Genomic DNA, 22,815 nt, shown 5'->3' on the forward strand with positions numbered 1-22,815 from the left:
TATGACAATGTCACTAAAAACACAGTTTGTAACAAAAAGGGGTAAGAGACCCTCAAACTTTCCATATTTACATAAAAATGGGCATTTGGGAAAACCAGTAGTTTACTTGTAGCTGCAGCAGAAGGATTCAGTACTATCCTACTTATTGTGCTTTTTGGGGGGGCATCTTCATTAGAATGGGCTTTAGCTGACACCTGTCATTCATTTTTGAGGTTTACCTCTTTCCAGATAATATCAATCCCCAGCATTCCTGAGTTGGGGTGTATATTTAATGGACTCACTCATTATACACCTACAACTCTGCTGTGTTTAGCTGACTGGTTTGCCTCACACTAGGGACATAAAACATTTGCTAAAGAAAGGCAATAATGCAAACTAGATAAGAAGGGAGATGCTTAATTACCTCAGAAAAGTATGTAAAGCAAATATGGAAAACTCCAGAATGGAGATGCTACTTTGAAATGCTGCAGGCCTCCAAGAGCCCATGAGGAGATGCTTTAATTAGCCTTGTTTGGAATCATTTTATGTACTGCTGAACCTAATAAAGGTGAATTTTTAAAGACTACAGATCATACCCTGTCTCTCAGATTTGTGTTCCCTTGGATTATGGTAGGAGTGGGGTTTATTCAATTTTTTTTTAAATTTGCATTACTTTAATGTCCTTGAAAAGAACTTTGAAAATTTTTCTGACAGATTTTCATGCTTTTCTTTTGAAACTGTACAAGGTACTTTCTCTGTGGCAATCATCAGTGGGGGCCGAGCATCACCTGCACTCCTTGGGTGTGGCATGCAGGGGACCATTGTCTTTCCCAGGCTGGGGGAGGGTGCCATTTATCATTATAACATATTGAAATTATTTCAATGTTTTCTTCTTGGTAAAGGTACAATATGATAAACTAGCTATTGTTTCTAGATCTCTATCAAATGGGGAAGAACTCACAGATGAGTACAAAGTTCAGAGCAGAAAAAAATGAGAGAACATGATAAATCATGGTACTATTAAGATTTATTTTTTGTTCTTCTCTATGTATGACAGGATGGGTTTTGGCTCATTTGGTTAGCACTGGCCATGATATTTGTTCTATAAATGGAATGAGGTAGAGAATTAAGTCATATAATTATACACATATATACATGTATATGCTCACATATATATGTACACACATCTAATATATATATATATATATATATAATATATATATATATAGATTACATGTGAATTATATAATATATATAAAATATGTATTATGTGTCATACATAAATTATATATCTTATATTTGATATGGGTAAATTATATATTTGCAAATAGAATAAAACATTGAATTTTCTCTGTGTCATTTAAATAGTATGTCTTCATTAGAAACAACTTGTTTCCAAAACAAAGATGTCACATGGAAAACAGTTCCTCAAGGCTACAAGAACATGAAATAACCTTCATTATCATGAAACACTGAAGCTTTAGAGTCATTTGTTACTGCAACATAACCTAGTAAATGTTGACAGATACAGAGCAAATTTCATATAAATGGTGGAAAATGTGTCTCTGTGGTTAATGGGCAAAGTGTGTCTGTGTCTAATGAACTTAACTTAAAGGGATATTAGGAATAAAGCCATGGTAAGAATTGTGGCCTGGAAATGGGAAATATGTGTGACAAAAAACTTAATGAATTCAAATAAGAACTGCATTTTCTATTTTTTTTTAATGCAAGTAAAGTAAATGATGCTGTTCAAGAGAGTCAGCTATGTTGCCAGAAAAAATAATTGCCCAAGCCTCAAACCGCCTTCCCCCTTCATTTGAATCACTCGGCTGGCCTTGCAGACTCTGAAACTAGAGAGCTGACTACCACACAAGCTCTGTGAACCAGTTCAGAGACAGTCTGGAAGTCTCCCTGAAAGCTGCAAACATGACCCCCTTTATAGTTTCTTACCTTTAAATCCTGCTATTTATTTCAATGTCCAACTTACTAATTTTAATGCAGAAAAACACACTGCAAATAAAAGATGAGTCTAACCAGAAAGGTTATTACCAATTTTGAAACTCATTTCTATAAGATTAATCTGGGGTTTACTCTAGAAAGAGACTCCTCCTGTACCCCCCTAGAATTCAACACTCAGACACAGACACACAATGACCACAACAACCACAATAAACAAATTCAAGTACTCCTGTACAAGGTGCCAAGCAGGACCTGTGAGGATCAAAATCTAGGCAAACTTAGCTAGGTGCCAAGAGGGGTAACTGTGAGCATCCACAAACACAGCAAATGCAGGGTGCCCACCCCTACTCCACACTTGGGAAGGGGGAAGAGAGTCAGGGTGCCCTGTGATGTGCAGCTAGACACACCAGCTACGCTGCTCCTCTGCTCTGCAAGGCAGTAGGGTTCATGAAGAAAAAGTGCTGCTGAGATAGGGACCAACCAGCTTGTCAATCAGTGAGCATCACTGTTCTGTATAAACCAAGAATCTATTCCCCTTTTTGAGTTTAAAATGTCCCATTTAATAAAATTCACCCACTAAAATACTTGGAATCTTACACATGCTCCAGCATATATCTCTATCCTTTCAAATATTCAAATGTGTATGACTTAAAGATAAAGTGAGACTCAAAGAGCACCGGAATCAAAAATCCCCTGGATCAGGAATAGAGAAGTAGATTACCAGGAAAGCTGCCACTCTGTGGAGTTGGAATCTCTGGGAACAGGACAGTGCAATCTAAATTTTACAAAAGTGCTCCAACTCCACTTGGTAAAATGGCTGACAGAGATTGCAAAGCACTGGCCTTAAGGCACAGGACAATGTCATGTGTTTGTTTGGTTCCCAAAGGGCTTATTTATAAAAGCACAGATCTACGTCACTGTGGCAGAGATGTATTCTGCCAATAAGTTTCCACTGCCCCCTTGGCACAGGGTGGATTCCATTTCCTCACATCTTTGGCTCTCAGATGGGAACTTGTGACCAGGGACAAGGCCACAGTAGGTTTAGAAACAGATTCTTGGAATCTCACTGAAAAACACACCATGCACACAACCCCCTTTAAGTTGAGAATGTTTAAATCCTGGTATCATTTCAAGTCCATCTGGGTCCAACAAGGAAGGGGATCAATTTTGAAACTCCAGTCCTACTAGATTAAATTGGATTTAACTCTACATAGCCACACCCCCTTGGGATGCAACACCCAATAACAGTGACAACCACAATCAACAAATTCACACCATCCTTGGGAGAGATGCAAGCAGAGCCTGAGGTGCTCAGAAGCTTTGCAAATCTATCCAAGAGAGGTGTCCGGTCCTGTGTCCACAACAAGGACATTTGAGGGTACTTGGGTGATATGTGGCCACCAGGCTTACTCCATAAAGACCACAGCTCACCCTTTTCCCTCTGCCAGCTTGATAGAGTCAGAAAGATCAATCTTGGAAGTTATGTGTCCCAGTAGAAAAGCAAAGTGAAAGGAGCTATAGTCTTATGGTCAGAAACACTCAACTTGAACTGACCTGAGCGAGAAACAGCACTTGGTGTGAGTGAGCTACACACATTTTCAGGTTTCTTGGTTGCAGCCGCTGGTGTTATCTTACTTAAAACACAAAGTGCACATGCACATAGTTTGAGAACAAAGCAACCAACACTTTTACTCTTCTCTTTGTTAGTGCACAGATTAATTTTTAGTCTCCAATTAGTGGTGATACTACCATGTTTTTCTGCCTGATGATAACAATGAATAATCATCCTCGCTTTTTTTTTTTTCATTCTTTTTTTTTTTTTCCTGGACGGTGTCAGAAAACAAAGCCTTTACCAGATCTGATTTGCACTAAATTCACAACCTAATTTTTACCTAGAGGAGAAAACATCCGTTAAGCTCTGCCATTTTAAAGTAAATGCTTGCTGAAGCTCTATCTCGGTTACATGAATTTAAACTCCCAAGCTTCCACATGTAATTTTCTTGATGGGCTTAAGGCTCTGTCTGACTTTTGTCTGGGGGTGGATGGAATGAGAGGAAGGAGTACTCTGCTGTCTTTCGAGTGGGAGAAAATGATTTTCTCATCATACCATGGCAGACCATTTAGGGCATCTGAGAGTGGATTGGGAAGAAAAGGCCTGAAGCATGGCTACTGGGATAAAAATATATAAGGAATGGCTGGTGGCATCTCTGATCTTCAGGACAAGTTCATCCATGGACTTAAAGTGTAAGCAGTAGTGAATGAATCTATAGTTTCTTCAAATTGTCTTCCATGTCCCGACTCTCTCCAGGGCTATGTGTGATGTGTTCAATGCTGACTTTAATCAAAAAAAGGATGCTGGGATAGCCCATGGGGCAGCTGTCAAATGTGTAGCTTTTGTGACTTTTTTTTCCTTCCTATTCTCCATAGCTTGGTTTCATTACTAAACACACACTACATGTACACATAAATACACACACACACACACACACACACACACACACACCCACACACACACACACAGAGTGGTGTAGCTGTAATCATAATGCCCATTGCAGAAGACATAAACCTTTGCTTGCAAGAAATAGAAGCTTAAGTAAAGGCAGGATTGCAATATCTGGTTGCAGGCAGGCAGGGCTCCATCTCTGCTCCCTGAATAACAGCTTTCCCAGCTGCCTACTGCACATGATAAGAAGGAACAGCTTAGAGTTCCCCAATTCAAGATTACAGACTCTCAGGTCAAGTACCAAGTCCCCTGGAGAAAACATCTGATTGGCCCAGCTTGTGGCAGGTATATCCCTTGGGCCAATCAGTGGAAGTCAGATGAAACAGAGTACCTGCAGGCTCTACCTGTGCCTGTGACGAGGGAGCCCCAGGGAGGGTCCATCACTGATGCTCCCACAGTTTGGACACCTCAAAGGCAGCCCTTTCCTCCATCTCTGAACATAACTGTCCTGTTACAAAGCAATCAAGTCTTCACCCTCAACCACAGATAATCCAAGAAGCAGAGAAACCCAGCCATTTTCTAGAATCATGTTTTCCAAAGGGTAAAACATTTCCAGGCAAGACAGTCCCCTGAGGTGTAGGCCGGAGGAGAATCTTTATAGATTTACTTCTATATAATTTTAATTTGTGCCCTTCCAAAGGGTAAATATTTCTAAACTTGCAGTATATTTCTATCTATGTAGATAAACCAGGTATTTCAAACAATTCACATAAATTATCTTCTTAAATTCTCTCAAAGATAGCAGAAGGCTAGGTGCTATGGCCTTCCCCCATTACAGAAAGAAACAGATACAGAGTTTAGGCTACCTACCTCAAATTCCACAGGTAATAATGCTAGGTTCAAGATTGGAATTCAAGTGTAATAGCTCTGATGATAACATCTATGGTGTGTGTGTGTGTGTGTGTGTGTGTGTGTGTGTGTGTGTGTGTGGTGAATGATGCTTAAAAATGATTTAGTTATACCATCAGGAAGATTTGAAGAGCCCAGTTCTAGAGGGTGAAAAATGTGTGACTTTAAAAAAAATTGCAAAACTTAAGACTGTGAGCATAAGAAAACTGATCATATTTTTCATCACAAAGCAATGGACCTAGACCTGAAGACCACATCTGGTGCTTTGTGAGTTTGCAGGAATCACAGCACTGCCCTGAACCTCAGCTGGTCAACACAGAATGAGAGTGCTTTTTCTCTCCTTGAATAAACCCAGTACCACTAAATAATTGCACCTATTATTATCATTTTAGAGCTACTAGCTTAGTTACCAGCAAACACCTGTCCTGCTCCCTAGAGAGGCAGAAGTCCCTACAAACAGGGAATCTCCTAATTACCTTTCAATTTACAGCAAAGTCAGCTCAGTTTTTCACCTGGGGAGTGGTTTTTGATGAAACTCAACAAACACTGATTTGAAAATATTCCTATAAAGTTTATCACAGCAATGCTCTCAGGTTTTCTATTTAACATCAAGCTTATCCAAGTGAAGGGTCATATTTATGATGGTAAGACGTACAACATCTTCTACATATCAGGGGTTTGGCTGCATGAACAAATTAATGCATGAATAAAATGAATGGATAGATGGAAGGACAGAGTGATGGATGAATAGACAGATGGAGAGAAGGCAGGCAGGGAGACAGGCAAGATGAGTATTTTTAATTCACAGTTTCCACATTCCAGCAATTTGAGAAACTCAGGATTATTCATCTTCATTCTCCACTATGAAGTAGCTGAGCATCCATTAGGATTATCCATTACAATGGCCATTTCTTTCAGAGATCTAAATATATCCTGGACATCTATACAATAGTGCCTGAGGTTTATGCACAATTGATTCAGAACATATGTGTCTCAATGCACTATTAATCCACTAATATTTTAGACTCTAAAAAACGTTAGCAGTTACATAAGCATTGACATATATTCAAAATACAGTTTTGCAATTGTGATATATTGTTTATTGAGTCTATAGATGGATTCTCTAGTTCTCCTAGTTAGAAGCAATGTAATAGAAACAATGCCTTGAGATATAGATGCTAATTCTTCCATAACCTACAGTTTTAGTTTTTGCAGCTGTGACCAAAAGACCTGAGAAGAACAATTAGAACAGGACAACTGGTTCATGGTTTCTGTTGATGATCAGCCAACTCCATAGTTCTGGGTCCAAGGTAAGGTACAACATCATGGCTGAAGGGCCAGGTGGAAGAAAGCTACTCAGGCTCAGGACATGGCAATTAGGAAGTGGAGTGAACTCCATTCACCATGGACAAAATACATACTTCAAAGGCACACCCTTAGTGACCTGCCTCATCCAGCCACACCCCACCTGCCTATGGTCACCACCCAATTAATTCATATCAGTGAATTAATGATCTTATTAGGTAAAGGCTCTCATAACCCAATAATTTCACCTCTGAACTCCCTTGCATTGTCTTACACATGAGCTTCTGGGGACACTTCATGTCTAAACTATAATACTTACCAAACACCTACTTCTTCATATCTTCATTTCTTTGAAATCACTTCCACTGTTATTGTTTGGTTCATTATTGGTATGTCATTCAGAGGTGTGTCTTTTCTCACCAGAGTAACCAGTAGGCAATTTGCTGTCTGTAAAATAGAGATAAAAATATCTAATTACTTACTTAATTTAACTCAAAACATTAAATTTTAAGTTATAGGCTTGATTAACACTTAAATGATTAGAAAGTGAAAAATTATGAAAATAAATGCTTATGCTTTCTCCAATTCTTTTATATTTGCATTTAATTGACAAAATAACCAATGTCAAATGGCTGAAAAGTTCATGGTGCACATCTGTATTCTCAGCTACTCAGGAGGTTGAGGCAGGAGGATCACAAGTTCAAGTCCATCCTGGGAAACTCAGTGAGACCATATCTCAAAACCAAAAGGTCTGGGAATGTAGCTCAGTGATACAATCCTCAGTGTATTGCCAATTTTCTTTTTTTAAAAAGCAAGATTAAGATGGAGGATATAGCTCAGTGGTAGAATGCTTGCCCAGCACAAGAAAGCCCTGGGTTGGATGCCTAGTATCTCAAGAGGGGGTTAGAATTAAATTACATTCTCATTATTCTGCATCTTGTCTTCCTCCCCACCTTGTCCTTTCTTTCTTCTTCTTCTTCTTCTTCTTATTCTTTTTTTTTTTTTGGTGGTATGGAGAATTGAACCCAGGACCTTGTGCATGTTAGGCAGGTGCTATACCACTGAGCTACAACCTATTCCTTTGAATTTTTTTCTTTCTTTCTTTTTTTCTTTCTTTCTTTCTTTCTTTCTTTCTTTCTTTCTTTCTTTCTTTCTTTCTTTCTTTCTTTCTTTCTTTCTTTCTTTCTTTCTTTAAACAGGGTCTTACCAAATTGCTAAGGCTGATCTTGAACTTGTGATCCTCCTACCTCAGCCTCCCAAGTTGCTGGAATTACAGATGTGATGCCACTGCACCTGGCTTCTTTTGCCTAATTTTAATGTTGAATCTCTAGCACATATATGCTTAATTTCTAAAGGACATTTTTTAAAAAATATTTTTAAGTTGTACATGGACGCAGTGTCTTTATTTTGTTTATTTACTTTTATGTGGTGCTGAGGATGGAACCCAGTGCCTCACACGTGAGAGGCAAGCACTTTACCACTGAGCCATACCCCAGCCACCTAAAGGACATATTTGAATTCTGTTTTTATAGGTTTATAGAATTTTAAAATTAAGAATTTTGAGGAGATGGGGGGTGCTAGGAACTGGATGATAGAAGAGACCTCTAAGCTATATCCTTTAGTCCTTTTTACTTTTTATTTTGAGACAGGTCTCACTATGTTGCCAACCCTGGCCTTGAATTTGTGATCCTCCTGCTTCATCCTTCCAGGTTGCTGGGATTATAGACAGACATGTACCACTGTGCCTGAATTTCTCCCAACACCATGCTGTGAATTGAACCCAGGTTTTCTTACATGCTAGGCACATGCTTTTCCATGGAGCTATACCCAGAATTAATTTTTTTTTTCTTTTTTCTAAATTAGGGTTTTTTAAGTGACTTCACAATTATTGTTTGTAAGGTTTTTTAAATTATTAATTCAACAGTAATAAATAAGGCAATGGTCATAGTATTTTTATTTGAATGAAATAATATTTATTTAGTATCTGCTGTATTCTAGTCATTGTGGTACACTCATTTCATAGGCTCATTTTAATTTTTACAACAACTATATTTTTTACAACAAAGGGAACTAGTTCCCTATGGTTGAATCTCCTTGGGTTGAAATTGAGGAAATTTGTGATGGGGTACAGTTTGAAGATACCCATTGTAACCCCTTTTCTATTCAGATGAGCAACCTGAGTTCCTAAAAAGCTTTTCTTGAGCAAGTAGTACTATAGCCCAAATATCTTGGCCAGGCTGGAATTCCTTCTACTATCCCTAGAGTAGTTTGCCTTAGCTTTGATCTTAAAGTAATTTTAAATTAACAACCATAAGTGAAAAGTATGGTTGTATTTTGTTTGCAATATATTTTACTTAATAGGATGAGAAATTTAATATTTGCTTTTAATTTTTTAAAAAATGTTTTCTTCTTGAATTGTTAAGCATGATTTGACCACATATATTTAAGTAAAAGTAGACTATTAGACTATTAAGAGCTATTTTTTGAGGTTCTTTGCTTAAAAATACAGAAGTTCTTCATTTTATTCATTGTAATTTTTTTTAATATTTATTTTTTGGTTTAGATGGACACAACAGAATGCATTTATTTTTATGTGGTGCTGAGGATCAAACCCAGGTCCCGCCCGTGCTAGGCGAGCGCTCCACCACTGAGCCACAATCCCAGCCCCTCATTGTAATTTTTAATAATTAATTTTTATTTTTTGTGGGCTGGGGAATAAACTCAGGACCTCACCCATTGCTAGGGAAGTGCTCTACCACTGAGCTATACCCTCAGCCCAAGTTCATCATTTTAATATATGTGAGTTTATTAATATTTTCCTTTAGTCATTTTTTATAATATAAAAGATATTCTCCAATACTCTCTTCTGAAAACTTTTTTGATATTTTTAGATTCATAATTGATCTGGAGTTGATTTAGTGTATAGTGTGAAGTAAAATTCCAATTTCAGTTTCACATATTTATACCTATATTACCAGTGTGCATTGGAAAAACAACACTTTTTGTGTTCATCTACAGAGCCAGTGTCATTAATTCTCTATATATCTGTGGGTCTCTTTCTGAAGTCTTTTTCTCTTATTAGTATTTGTCACCCTTATACAAATACTATGCTATCAATTTATACAGTTTTTTAAATAAAATTTGGTTTCTGACTTAGCCAGTCTTTTACATTGTTTGACTCATTTAGGCCCTTTTCACTTTCACACCAATTTTAGAATCATGTTATCAATTTTTGCAAAGACTAGTTGGGACTTTAGTTGGGATGGGATTGCAATTTATTTATAGGTTAGTTTAGAAGAAATAGACAACTCTTGTAATGTGAGGTTTCCATTTAATTGACAAATCTCTTAATTTTTAAAGGCACTCTATAATTACTTAGTAAAAGGTTTGAATGCTTTTGTTAAATTTAGACCAGGGTACTTAACTGTGGTTTTTAATGCTTCAGGAAAACTTTTTTTTTTTTTTTTTAAATCTGCAGTCCTTTAAGCTAGGTGTGTTTGAGAATTGAAAACTTGCATTTTAGAAATGTTAGGCATGATTACAGTTGGGGCAGACTCTGATGTCCATGTAGTATTTCCTGTACATTAGCATTTCCTGGTAAAAAACAAAAGTAATCATGCCTTTTGAGTTACATGAAAACTAAAATACTTTTACTTCAGTTCAGGAGAGGTTTTGCTGTCAAATGAGTTAGACATAAACCTTGTCTTCACTTTGGATTTTGGAGTTGTGGACCTTTATTATGATCTTTTTTTTTTTTTAAGAAACCCAGTTTTACCAAGCTCAATGGTACACACCTATAATCCTATCAGCTCAGGATGCTGAGGCAAGATTGCAAGTTCAAAGGCTGGGGTTATGGCTCGGTGGTTGAGTGCTTGCTTTTTTCTTTCTTTCTTTCTTTTTTTTTTAATACTGGGAATTGAACTCAGGGGTGCTTGACCACTGAACCACATCCCCAGCCCTATTTTGTATTTTATTTAGAGACAGAGTCTCACTGAATTGCTTAGGACCTTGCTAAATTGCTGAGTTGGCTTTGAACTTGCTATCGTCTTACTCAGCCTCCCAAGCCACTGGTATTTACAAGTGTGCGCCACCATGCCTGGCTTAAATTTGATTTAGTATTCAACAGTCTTGCTGGATATGTGTATGTGCATGTGCTGTGTGTGTGTGTGCTGTTGAGGATGGAACCCAGGGCCTCATGCATATTAGGCAAGCACTCTTCTATTGAGCTACATTCCTAGCCCAGAAGTATTGTTTTATATAAATCATTACAATTTACTTATTTATTCTGTCAATGAAAAAGTTTTTTATAATAATGAAAAATAATTGCTTTAAACATTTGAGTAGATAAAAATTTGAGTACATCTCTCAGATAGTTATCTAGGAGAGGAATTACCAGGTCATAAGAGATGTATCTTTTTGCCTTTAGAAGATATGACCATTTTCCCTAAGTTGTTGTCCAGTTTCACACTCAGCAGTAGAATGTAAGTAGTTCCATATTTATCCAATGCTTGGTATTTCTAATTTTTAAATTGTAGCCATTCTGTCTATCAGTTAATCTTTGTTCAGGTTATGAATGGAACATGTGTTATTTCCCCTTGTGTAGGCATTTGTCCAGCCTGGATGGTGCTTAGCCTCTTGGTTTATTTAATTCTATTAGCCAATAAGTTTCTGACCTGATTATAATATATGGTAGTTGACATCTAGAAAGATATTCACTCACTTGAATCAGATTTATTAAATTCCTACCAAACTTCCTGGTGCCACTGTCAGAACCAGGACACTGAACAAAATAATAGATTGAATATAGGTTCTCAGCAATCAGAGATTAGTTTCCAAATCTTTCAAACAACCCACCCCCTACTAATAACATTGTGCATATTGAAAGTATGCACAAAATAAAAAAAATATAAAATAAATAATATTTTGAAATGTTTTGCTTATTTTCACAGGAGCATATTATCATTAATAAATAAAAAGTTTAACATATATTCTAGGTAAGACTCTGTGATAGCAAACAAATCTAACATCTCAGTGGTTTACAAAAACATATATTTTCATTTTGTTCATTTTGTAAGTCTGTTATGAGTTGGTAATGGCTTAGCCCAATATTGTCATCACATTGCTTTCATCTGGACTATGTGATGGAGTGGCCTCTATTTGGAATTTTTTTTAATATAATTTTTTAAATTGTTGATGGACCTTTTTTTAATGTATTTATTTATATGTAGTAATGAGAATTGAACCCAGTGCCTCACACATGCTAGGGAAGTGCTCTACCACTGAGCTATATAACCCCAGCCCTGGGATGTTTTTAAGTGGAAAAGAGAGCACAGCCAACCATACCCTAATTATTACAACTTCTGCTTGGAAGAAGTATTATCTATTATTTCCATTCATATTATATGAGCCACAGCAAGTCATATAATTCTTCCCTAGAACAGGTAAGAATAAAAAATGTGTGTGTGTGTGTGTGTGTGTGTGTGTGTGTGTGTGTGTGTCAGCTTTATTGAGAAAGAATTCAGTTGTGCAGTTCATCCTTTTTTTAAAATTGTTTTTTTTAGTTGTAGATGGACACAATATTATTCTATTTATCTATTTTTATGTGGTGCTGAGGCTTGAACCTAGTGCCTCACACATGACAGATGAGTATTCTATCACTGAGCCTCAACCCCAGCTGCAGTTCATCCTTTTAAAATGTGTAGTTAGTGTATTCAGTTGTGCCACCCATTTCTGCTATCAATTTTAGAACATTTTTATCACCCATAAAAGAAACCCATTAGCAGTCACATTCCTAATTTTCCACCAGTCTCCCCAGTTCTGGGCAGCTACTGAATTACTTTCTTACCTACTCTTATCACTTAATATAAATGGAATCATTATTGTCTTTTGTGATTGGCTTCTTTTACTTAGCATACTGATTTTAAGTTCATCTGTGTTGTAGCATATATCAATGCTTCATTCCTTTTAATTGCTGAAAAATATACCATTGTATGCATATACTTATGGATATATCATTTTATTAATCTGTCCATCAGCTAAGATAATTTTTGTTGCTTAGAATTTTGTTGCTTAGAATGAATAGTGCTGCATGAACAATTCATGTGCAAGTTTTTAAGTGAACATGTTTTCAGTTCTCTCATGTATAAATCCAGGAATGGGCATTAATCACTCAGTTTTTAACATTTTCAAAGGAACTTCAAAACTGTTTTCTGAAGTGGATCCACATTTTGCATTTTTAGCAGCAACGTATGAGACTTCCAGTTTCTCTACATCTTTGCTAACGTGGTATTTTTTTTTTAAATATTTATTTTTTAGTTTTAGGTGGACACAATACCTTTTTTTTGAGGGAGAGAGAGAGAGAATTTCAATATTTATTTTTCAGTTTTTGGCGGACACAACATCTTTGTTTGTATGTGGTGCTGAGGATCGAACCCGGGCCGCACGCATGCCAGGCGAGCGCGCTACCGCTTGAGCCATATCCCCAGCCCGCTAACGTGGTATTTACCTGTCTTAACTTTTTAGCCATCCTAGTCAGGTGGTAGAAGATATTTTTGGATAACAAATATAATGTACAACACTCAACTTGTCTGCCCATACCTACATAATAATGTATTAAAAATGTTTTTGTTGTTGTTGTTTTTGATGCTAGGGATTGAACCTAGGAGTGTTTTACCTCTGACCTACCTCACCAGCCTTTTATTTATTTATTTTTAATTTTATTTTGGAAGAGGGTCTCACTAAGTTGTCCTGGCTGGCTTTGAACTTGCAGTCCTCCTACCTCAGCCTCCCAAATCACTGGGATTATAGGCCTATACCACTATATCCAGCAAAAACATTTTTTAAAATCAAATATTTTTCTCTTCAGAGTGGTAGTTCTTTGATGGATGAGACCAGCTCACTCATCAGTTTCAATTTAGGGCCAAATGAATGAATGAATGAATGAATGTTAAAGACATGTTAAATGATATAGAGACATAACAAAAGAACTTTGTGAGGGTTTACCATGAGAAACAGTAATTTCACATCTGGAGCTCAACCATTTTATAAGAGTTTTGAATGGCATATTAATCTGTTTTATGAATAGTGGAGTTAACTAAATCTCACATTAGTGCCACTTTTGAGGTTAAGTAAATTATTTAAGTTGTCTATAATCTTCATAGTGTGCACACTGAGCTATATCCCCAGCTCTTTTAATATTTATTTTTATATTTGTAGTTGAACACAATAACTGTTTATTTATATGTGGTGCTGAGGATCAAACCCAGGACCTTGCACATGCAAGGCGAGCACTCTACCCCTGAGCCATAACCCCATCCCCTCCCCAGCTCTTTTGATTTTATTTTAAAATTGGGGCTGGCCTTGAAGTTGTGATCCTCCTGTCTCAGGCTCCTGTGTACCTGGGGATATAGGTATATACCATAGTGCCAAACACAGAACATGTGTTCTTAATTCAACATTAAAAAAAATTGTAATGTCTTGGGGCTGGGATTGTGGCTTAGTGGTAGAGCACTTGTCTAGCATGCATGAGGCACTGGGTTTGATTCTCAGCACCACATATAAATAAAAAATAAGTAAATAAATAAAGGTCTACCAATAACTAAATTTTTTTAAAAAATTGTAATGTCTTATTTTAAAATAATATATTTGAAATCTGTGAAGACTATCATAATTTCTACTTCTGAGAATTTGAGAAAAATCCTCCGTTAAGTTAATTTAGGGAGGAAGAACTTGGTGAAATTTAATAGCATAAGAGTTCTAGAAACTGTTGAGTTCCACATTCAGAGAAAAAATAATGTCATATGCTCTTTACCAAATAAAGCAGATAGTGTCCCTTTTTACTATGGAAGAGGGAATTGAGGGATGAGTAGGGAAAGAGAGGTTAAAAAAAATTATTGTTTTTGAATGCTGTAGAATCAGAAATCTACAGCAAAAATATTTGAAATAACTTTAATTCTAGAGAAAAATGTAAAATCAGGTGTTAGAGAAGGTAACCTAAAAACTTCCATTTGGGAACTGAGTAACCTGATGACTTTACTTAAAAACAAACCCCCAGTAATTTTGATAACTTAGGGTTAGTTAATAAATGCTATGAAACAGTGTTCCCTTGGCAGTGTTGTACTTAAAATCTGATGGATTTTAATTTTTAGCCTGTTTCATTATGCCCTTGGATAGAAAAGAAAAATGCTTTTTATATATGAAATGAGAATGCTTTGTATCCCTGCTTGGCCGGGCAGTATTTAACTCATGCTTATAAGTTAAAGTGGTCCAGCATTTATTCATTTTTGAATCTTATTGGTAAAGGAAAGTGTAGCCAATAGAGGAGACTTGGCCTGGACAGGAAGGTGGAGCTTTTCAGCCAGGAGAGTTTCTGGGGAGGATGGAAGGAGCTGTGTATGGTGTTTGAGAAATATACATCAAACATGTGTGTGTGTGTGTGTGTGTGTGTGTGTGTGTGTGTGTGTTTATATGTCTCACACATATTGAAGTAGTGCCCTTAATGAAAACATTCTGCCTCCAGCAATTAATGAAAATAAAAAGAAAGAAAGAAAGAAAGAAACCAACTCAACTCTGCTTGTTTTTCCACATGACTGCTGAACAATTGCAGCTTCTACTAGGAGCCCTTCTCCTGTTCCTGGGAAAATACTCAGGCTGCTGGCATTTGCATAATCGTCTTTAGGGCTATTGTGGGCGGGCTTGGGCTGCTGACACAGAGCTGCAGACTGGCCACCTGTCCAAAACAAATGAACTCAGCCTTTGTGCAGTATTATCTGGTTCTCCACAGTGTCACTTCTGAGTAATGAATAATTTGATTAAAATATTATGAAACTATTATTTAGGAAATGTTTGTGTTGAATTTAAATCCTCCATTTTGAAAAGAGAGAAATTTCCTCTTTCTTGAACTGGCATAACTGTTTTCATGCTCTTCTGGCATAGTTTGTAATTGCTTTTGTGAAATTATCCTCATGAATATTAATTAGGGCTGTGAGAATTTTAAAAGAAACTTTGAAGATGATTTGTATTTATCCTTATATAAATTATAAATTAAATGTTGTCTAATGTTTTCTAGCAGAGCATTTCACTCATGTTGAATAATGAATTAAACATTTAAAGTAAACAAAGAAAGAAGAAATATCTAAGGTCCTGAAATAGTAACCAATTCATCATTCTTTTTCACTGATAATCAATCCAATAACTCATACATGAATTTAGGAAGATTTTGTCCTCACAGCATACACATTACTATGTTAACTAGTTTTATTAATCATCTGCATTTAGCTTGTTATTACACATATACATTGAGATTATTTTTAATTACATATGATAGACTTACATGTGACACACTGTTGACGTTTATTGTACATAATGATCAACTGAAGTGAATTTATATGTTAGAATTGTAATTGTTGTAGTCATATATAACAAAATTCAAATGTCAAATAAGTGCTCAGTGAGTTAGTAAACACACTTTAATAATTACTTGCTTGAGTTTGTTTTGCTTATCATAGTAATCACTTCTCCTAGTTTTCATTAAATATTTATTGAATGTGAATGAAAGATCCAGTGCCACTAAGAGATATTGTCAACAACCTGTAGTAGTAAATACATGTGATATATATTAATGTTTTTATTAATGCATAATAATTATACATAATAATGTGTTTCATTCATTTTGACATAATCATACATGCATGGAATTAATTTGTTCCATTTTAGGCTCTAGTAGTTCCTCTTTTCTTATCATCCTCTCTAACCCTGCTCCCCTTTCTCTACTGGTCTTCCCTCTATTTATTATTTTTTAATTGAATATATATATATATATATATATATATATATATATATATATATATATACACATAATGGTAGAATTCAGTGCACTGAATTCTATAGAATATGTGCACTATAATTTGGTCATCTTCATTCCACAGTTCTTCCTTTTCCTGTCTCTCCTCAGTCTTCCTCAGTTTCCTTTCTCTACTCCACTGATCTCCCTTCTAATATCATGGGAACCCCCCTCCTTATTTTGTTCTAGCTTCCACATATGAGAGAAAACATTCATCTCTTGACTTTCTGACTGGCTTATTTCACTTAGTGTTACATTCCCCAGTTCCATCCATTTTCCATTAAATGCTATGATTTCATTCTTTTTTATTGCTGAGTAAAACTCCATTGTGTATAAATACTGCCTTTCCTTTTCCATCCCTCTGTTGATAAGGCATTGGGGCCAGATCCATAATTATTGATTTTTACAATAGCTTTTATGGTTTGCATCTGGAATGCCCCCCAAAAGTCTCATATGTTAAAGGCTTAGCCCCCAGTGCAACAGTGTTCAGAGGTGGAAAAGTGATTAGGTCATGAGGGCTCTGACCTAATTGGTGAATTAATCCATTGATAGCTGAGTGGACTACTGGGAGATGATGTAAACTATGTAAGAGGTAGGTCTAGTTGGAGGAAATAAGTCCCTGGGTCTCTGCCCTGGAAGAGTTTTATCTTGTTCCTGGGCCCTTCCTTACTTGCCTGTGTTCTCTTTCTCTCCCCCAATCTCTGCTTTCTGGCTGCCACACTTTTCTGTCATCACATTCTGCTTTGCTTTAGGCCCAAAGTGATAGAGCCAGTTGACCATGGGCTGAAGCCTGCGGAAATCAAGAGCAAAAATAAATCTTTCCTCCTTTAGGTTGTTTGTTAGGTATTTTGGTCACAGCAATGGAAAGCTAACTAATCCAACATGTTTTGAGACATATTGGAATTGTCCTTGTTATATAATAAGACTAATTTTCAAGAGTAGTTTTAGTTTCATAAATAAATTGAGCAGAAAGTTATAGAAGTGGGCTCATATACTCTTGTTCCATTCAGGCACAGTTTTCTTCTCTGTCAACATCCCACTCCTGTGGTATATTTGTTACTGTCAATGAGCCTGACACACATTATCACCCTGAAACCATGATTAGAGTTCACTCTTAATATTGTACATTCTGTGGATTTTGATAAATGTAAAAGGACTTCTGTCCTCCATTATAGTGATACATAATACTTACACATAGTAATTTTACTGCCCTAAGAAGTATCCTCTGTGCTATTTGTTCCTCTTTTCCTTGAACCCCTCACAATCACTGATCTTTTTACTGTCTCCAGTTTTGCCTTTTCTATAATGTTATATAATTGGAATTATATAGTATGTAGCTATTTTAGATTGACTTCTTTCACTTAGTAATATGCATTTAAGGTTCTTACATGTCTTTTCAGGACTTGACGCTAATTTCTTTTTAGTGATGAATAATGCTCCGAAGTCTGGATGTACCATGGTTTATCCTTTATTTACTGAAATTCTGTCCATATTTTATGACTAATGATACTGAATCTGAGATCTAGTAAATTGCCCAGATTCACATATATAATTCATATGAAGTTGAGAATAAAATCCATCATCTAAATCTAAAAGTAGAAAGTTCACACATATTTGGTGAGTAAAAGATGATTTTATATACATGAATTGGTTTTTAGCAGCACCTGCCCTTTTGTTTGCCTTTGTGTATTGACGTATATAAAAGTGTTCATGTGACTATGTGGATTTATGATGATACTTTGAAGTTTAATTTTTTTTTTTTGCAAACTGCGCAAATAGCTGTAGATTATTCCTGGAAAAATAATAAAGAATATATTGAAAATAATTCTGATAATGCAAGCACAAGCAAACAGATCAGAGAAAAGAGCAGAGATGAGGCTTCTTTCCAAAAAGCTCATGAGCTTAATTTTAATGTAAAAACAAAGATAGCCCAAACAGACCTGAAATGGGTAAGGCAAAAATAAGTTGTAAGACCACTCAAAAATAGATTTATATATAGCTACTTTTGTACTGATGAACTGTATCCTATAGTCTCTTGAGAGAGTAACCATCAATATGTAATATATGAACCTTTACAATTAGAAAGACATTGGAAAAATTGCTTTATATTTATCTTATTCTTTTAAGTTATATTTTATGATCTAAAATAAATACACAAAGTATCTGGATATGTTTTATAACTAAATATACTTGTTTATTTATTTTAGGAGCATGTATCCAAAAGTTGTTTTTACTAATGAATTATATAGTCACAAGGATTTGGAGATCTATATTCTAAACTGTATTAGTACTGTTTTGAAAAGTTTCATGCCAACTTAACTGAGTTATTTCAATGTTGTATCTTTCCTTTCCCTTTTACATTTATGTAGATATATGTTACCTTCCCTTCCTTTAATGAAAGACTCATTCATCTTTCTAACTAAGAACAGGCCTTCTGCCTTTGTGATTTTGACCCTAACACTTTTCAGTTTTGTTGACTTTGTTTTTATTACTCTCACCCATTTTCTTCTGGATTTCAGTCCCTCTTTTGCCACTAGCTTCTCCTCAGCCTATAAGTTTTTCTTCCATTTTTTAAATTAACCAATAAATGCTTTCCTTAAACATATCTCTTTTAAATCTTCTGCCTTCCCTTATTTTATTTCCACTTGAAAATTTATACTCAGGGCTCAGTGGTAACGCACTTGTCTGGCATGTGTGAGGCACTGGGTTCGATTCTCAGCACCATATATAAATAAATAAAATAAAGGTCTATCAACAACTAAAAAAAAATTCTATACTCACTGAACTTTTTGAGGGCTGACAATACACAAGAATCACCTCTGTTCTTTCCAGAGTTCAGTAGGTTCTGTGGTATGGGGTAAATATTTTCTAAATGTTTACCTAATGATGAATATTACATTATGAGTAACTCACAGTTCTAGTCACAAAGTCTCAGACCTGGCCCTGCAGAAAGTTAGGCTCCATTAGGGAGGTAAGACCTGCTTATGAGGAATCAGCAGGAGACCAAGTCCAAGTAACAGAGTTATTTCTTCCCAGTGAGCCAGCTGCAAACTAGATTGTGAGAAATAGATAGGATTTGGAGAAGAATGGTATTACAGCTTGAAAGTGATTGTGGATAAAAATAAAGTGTTTCTGAAATTATTATGAGGACAGATAACGTTGGAAAGAAGTAAGAAGATCCATTTGGGATATGTCAAGTTGATATAACTTGATAGAGGTAATGAGGTGAGTATTATTTTTGGTACTGGGAATTGAACCCAGGACGACTTAACCACTGAGCCATATCCCCAGCCCTTTTTTGTATTTTATTAGAGATAGAGTCTCTCTGAGTTGCTTTGGGCCTTGCTAAGTTGTTGAGGCTGGCTTTGAACTCATGATCCTCCTGTCTCAGCCTCCCCAGCCACTGGGTTTACAGGTATGCACCACCATGCCCTGCAAGCCAAAAAAATTATGTGTTGGAAAAAGAACTTTGAAGTAGAAGTCATTGTCATAATGTATACGAGTGCTGTCCCTCTTCCTTAGTAGTGGTCTTGTGTAAGTAATTTGTTTCCTTAGTCCAAGAAAGTTCAACTGGATAAATTCTAAGTCCCTTTTAGAATCAGTCATCAAAATTTCTTTGTGATACATGGTATTGTATATGATGTTTCACCTGGAAAGGTGACTGTCACTATTTCTGAGGGTCTGCACTGTGCATAACAAGTTTTGTAAAGCTAGAAGGAAATTAGGACTCATATTCAGAATATAAATTCTAATTGATAAGATAGATATACATAATAGTTAAAAATTATATAATGTCATTAGAGCTAATCAGATTTATATAACTAAATGCCACATTCACGACATAATGTGTAAGGGCCCTAAATTTGTAGGAAGATATGAAATGTGGAATTAGAATAGGTAGAAAACATAGGTATATTGAATAGATATGGAGTAGGAGTACATTCTTTTTGACCAGTGAAAGGATTTTATCAAAAATGCAGAGTTAAAAATTATAGCCAGAACTATGGAATAATTACAAATTCAGTGGTTGCCAGGGGATAGGAGAAGAAGGAACAAGTGCATAGAGCATAGAGGACTTTTTTTAGGGCATTGGTAATACTCTGTATGATAATACATCTGTTTCCAGTTGTGTTAATGTTTACCTTTAAAGCCTGCCCGTACTCAGTTCCAGGAAGCTTGGAAGACCCTTGTTTTGATCCCAGTTGTGCTCTTGGCTCACTTTCTTCCCTCTCCAAGCTGGTTCACTGTTAGCCTTTGGTTTCTTCATCTAACTCAGCAACACTGAAGTAGATACTATTGTTGCCTTTATTTTTGTGATAAAGAAATGCAAGATAAAGGCAAGCAAATTAACTTACTAAGGTCCAGGAATTAAACTCAAGTATGTGTTCTTCACCACTGTACCAGTGATTTCTCAATAGTGCTTGCCCATCAAAATCACTTGTGAAGTATGTTAAAATAATAATGTCTTAACCCTATTTCTGGAGTCTCATTCAGCAGGTGACATTTATTCTTAGCGGCCCTGTGAAGTTATTTTTTAAATTTTGCTTCAAAAGTTCTTGTAGTACTTTGTACCCAAAGGATTTTCATTGGTATTTGTGTTGTCGACAGATCAGAAGTCTTGCTTGTTCTGATTTTCAGTCCTAGTGTATAGGTATTCTCTTTTGTTACTTAGAAGTTCTGTGTCAAAGTTTACCTGATCTTTGATAAATGAATTAAAATACTTAATTTTACTTGAAAATTTGCAAATAATTCATTTTTTTGCAAATCACTTTATTGAAGTTGAAAAGAAAGGAAAAACTTTGGCACTGTAAGGAATGTAGTATCAAAATAGTTGAAACTTACTTTGACCTTTTCATTGAGTGCAATTTATCCACCAATAGAGATTTTGTTTTTCTCCCCCTTTGTACTGGGATTGAACCCAGGGACTTGCATACAATAGCAGGTGTTCTACCACTGAACTACATCCACAGCCATTTTAAAATTTATATTTTAAGACAGGCTCTCACTGTGTTGTCCAGGGTGATTCTCCTAGGTGTCCTTGTGATTCTCCTGCCTCAGCCTCCTGACTGTAGGATGCTATGTTTTGTTGATGTAGTCCTAAATTGAGATTTTTTTTAAGAGTAAGGAACTGTAAGCCTGTATCTTATTAATACAAGCTTAGCCTCTGGTACCTAATTTTAAGATTGGTAGTAGTTTTTGGAGGATACTCATTTATGCTATAAGCTTAGATAGCTGGGAATTACTTTAGGAAGAGTAATATTTGAATCTTTGGTGCCATTAAAGTCACCTTAGCTACTTGACAAATTTTAGCTTTGTGTTTTGAAGTAGGTACAGGCAGTACTTAAAAGGCTTTAAAATTTTTTAGATTTAACTTATCTGTAAGTGTAGTTAAAGAAAACTTTAAAAGGAAGCAATAACTCTTTAAAAAGGCAAGATATTTGCTAATAATGATAAATTGGTTTTTTTTTTGAAAAAATGTTTATTTTTTGGTTATAAATGGACACAATACCTTAAATAGAGTATTTTATGTGGTGCTGAGGATTGAATCCAGGGCCTCAGACGTGCTAGGCAAGTGCTCTCCAACTGAGTCACAACCCCAGCCCCTGATAATTGCTTTTTTAATTTCAGTCATTTCTATTTTTTTGCAATAGTTATATGCAGGAGCATCACAAGTTTGCAACCAGCTTCAGCAAATTAATGAGACAGTGTCTCAAGATAAGAAGTAAAAAAGGGCTGGGGATATAGCACCCTGAATGGGAGAGCATCCTCAGTTTAATTCCCAGTACTATAAAAATAAAAAAAAAAATTAAATGACTAACAGTGCTGAATGTTCATGTCATAAGCAGTGCTCAACATTCTGTGTAAACCTGTGTACTCTTTTTTCAGTCTGATCACTAAAGACTCCTTCACCTTAATTAATAAGATATGTTTAAAAAAAAGATGTAAAATGAAAACTTCTGCCAAGAGGAAGATACTGTTTAAGTATGAAAAAAGCCCACAGACGGAGAAAATATTTGCAAATATGTATCTGATAAATTTATATCACCAAAACATAAAGAAGTCTTAAATATCACCAGTGACAAAACAAACAACCCAATTTAAAAGTGGGTAAAGACCTGAACAAACAGCAAAGGTACACAGATGACAAAAAAAGCATTTGAAAGATGCTGGGTATCATCTTACGAAATTGACGGTGAGATACCAGTACATACCTGTTTGAATGGCTAGATTTCAAAATAATGACACCACCAATATAAGCTAGAATATTGAACAACAAGATGTCTTCATTGCTAGTAGAAATGCAAAATGACACAGCCATTTTTGGAAGCTAAACACATTCTTATCATATGATCAAGCAGTTGTGTTCCTGGACATTTTC

The 22,815-nt window shown here is 35.8% G+C and overlaps 1 pseudogene; it reads right to left on the bottom strand.

Moving 5' to 3' along the window:
• Positions 1-22,755, bottom strand: part of LOC143388648 (contactin-3-like) — a 119,228-nt pseudogene extending 96,473 nt beyond the window's left edge.
• Positions 22,756-22,815: the final 60 nt, after the last annotated feature.

The sequence above is a fragment of the Callospermophilus lateralis genome, unplaced genomic scaffold (assembly GCF_048772815.1).
Source record: "Callospermophilus lateralis isolate mCalLat2 unplaced genomic scaffold, mCalLat2.hap1 Scaffold_91, whole genome shotgun sequence".
In the NCBI taxonomy this organism is placed as follows: domain Eukaryota; kingdom Metazoa; phylum Chordata; class Mammalia; order Rodentia; family Sciuridae; genus Callospermophilus; species Callospermophilus lateralis.